The sequence below is a fragment of the Palaemon carinicauda genome, chromosome 18 (genome assembly GCF_036898095.1).
Source record: "Palaemon carinicauda isolate YSFRI2023 chromosome 18, ASM3689809v2, whole genome shotgun sequence".
NCBI classification, from domain to species: domain Eukaryota; kingdom Metazoa; phylum Arthropoda; class Malacostraca; order Decapoda; family Palaemonidae; genus Palaemon; species Palaemon carinicauda.
In genome coordinates this window covers 41,874,684-41,877,183 of record NC_090742.1, presented here as the reverse complement: position 1 = coordinate 41,877,183, position 2,500 = coordinate 41,874,684, and the positions used below count along the sequence as shown (strand labels likewise).

At 28.6% G+C, this 2,500-nt stretch overlaps 1 protein-coding gene across 1 annotated transcript in view; it reads left to right on the top strand.

The window, feature by feature from the left end:
• The window catches only part of LOC137657800 (chaoptin-like), a 706,036-nt gene that overhangs the window by 114,233 nt on the left and 589,303 nt on the right, over positions 1-2,500 (top strand). The window lies entirely within an intron of this gene.

Sequence of the window (2,500 nt, the reverse complement as noted above, 5' to 3'; positions counted from 1 at the left end):
CCTGGATTCCATTTTCCATTCTGCTTACGTGTGTTCGCTCCCACCACTGCCGCCAAATTACTAGCACCCCCGCCCACCGACCTTCTCCAGGAGGTAGCCACCCGAAAACCAACCCCAACCTTCACCAAACCAAAGCGACCCTTCCCTTCCAAAAGACACCTTCCCCCGTCTGTTTTTCCCCCGCCTCAACCCCCCTTCTCCCCTTAACCAATCTCCTGCTTTAGATATTCTCGTCTTTTCGTTTCCTTTGACTTGATACACATTGGCTTCTAGAAAGCCGTCTGTTAAGGGAAGGACTCCGAAGATAGGAGAGGGATAGGAGAGGGAATAAGGAGAGGGGGGTGGAACAGGGGGAGGGTTCAAGAAATTGAGACTTTGTTCTCAGCGACATAATGGGTAAATTCTCTTTCTTTGATTCAATTTCTTCTTTAAGCGCTAACATCTTAACTTTCCATATTTCCTTTTTCGAAGAGCTGCCTCTTTCCTTTCGAAAATAATAAAGTTAATTCACACTAAACTCGATACGCCTTTGGACAAGGCAAAAGAAATAAGGGAACCTCGGTAATCCACTTTTTGCATATTATAAAAAAACATGAAGAAACACTAATGTACTAAGCTGATTAGCAAGTAATTTGTCGGTAAACACACAAAGTTGCAAAATATCAACTTTGCACTATTACTTTGTAATTATTCCCAACTGTGCTAAGATCCTAAAGAAGATAATTAATATTTACGGATCCACATAAAAAACTTAAATAATATACGCGCGCGCGCAAACACACACACATACACACACACACACACACACACACACACATATATATATATATATATATATATATATATATATATATATATATATATATATATATATATATATATATATATATACTGTATATATATATATATATATATATATATATATATTCATATATATATATATATATATATATATATATATATATATATATATATATATATATATATATATATATATATATATATATATATATATATATATATATATATATATATATATATATATACTGTATATATATATATATATATATATATATATATATATATATATATATATATGTGTGTGTGTGTGTGTGTGTGTGTGTGTGTGTGTATCACAACATATATGCAGCCTCACACATGTCAATTAATTTCTGAGATTTGGCCCGTTTTCATCACCAGGCTGACCAACTGCGAATGGGTGGTGTTGGAAGACTTTGATCTGATCGCTCACAGCAAATCAACCTAGTTTGGGTGGCCCTGACTAGTATAACTTTGCTGACCATGGTGATATACAAACCTTTTTACGACGTTAAAGTATTATCATTTTACTACTATCTCAGTTACAACCCTAGTTGGAAACCAGGCTGTTATAAGCCAAGGACTCCAACAGGGAAAAATAGCCCAGTGGTTAAAGGAAATAAATAAAGTATATGTGAAGTAAATTGAAAAAAAATATTTTACGAACAGTAACAATATTAAAATAGACCTTTCATACATAAATTACAAAAAGAGATTTATGTTAGCCTGTATAACATTAAAAAAAGGAAAACAAAATTGCTGTAAGTTTGAACTTTTGAAGTTCTACCAATGCAATTACCCGATCATTAAGATCATTACAAAACTTTGTCACACCTGGAATAAAACTTCTAGAATACTGTGTAATATTAAGCCTCATGGAAGAAAATGGATCACTATTATAATTAAATGCATGTCGAGTATTACAAGCATAAAGATTTATATATATATATATATATATATATATATATATATATATATATATATATATATATATATATATATATATATATATATATATGTGTGTGTGTATATATATATATATATATATATATATATATATATATATATATATATATAGATGTGTGTATATATAGATATATAAAAACATATATATACAGTATATATAAATATATATATACATATATATATACATACATATATATATATATATATATATATATATATATATATATATATATATATATATATATATATATATATATATACACGCTCACACAAAATTCATCATATCAACCTGGCACTGAAGCCATACATCAACTGGGGTAATAATGTTTGGAACTGCAACTAAGGCACACTGAAATTTGTTAATATAGGCTTCAAGCGATTGATCATCGATCACTAGGACACAATAAAGGATGGCCAACAGCAGGCAATCGAAAAAAAAGTAAAAAGATTGAAATCTGGGGGACCAGTCTGCGCAAACAAACTTATTTGCATATATTGGATCTATTTTTCATACTACAAAACATTTCAAAATATAATGTTATGTACACATACATACATACACAGTATTAACTTATAAAATTGCAGTGATTTATATATATATATATATATATATATATATATATATATATATATATATATATATATATATATATATACATGTATGTATATATATATATAGATATATATATATATATATATATATATATATATATAT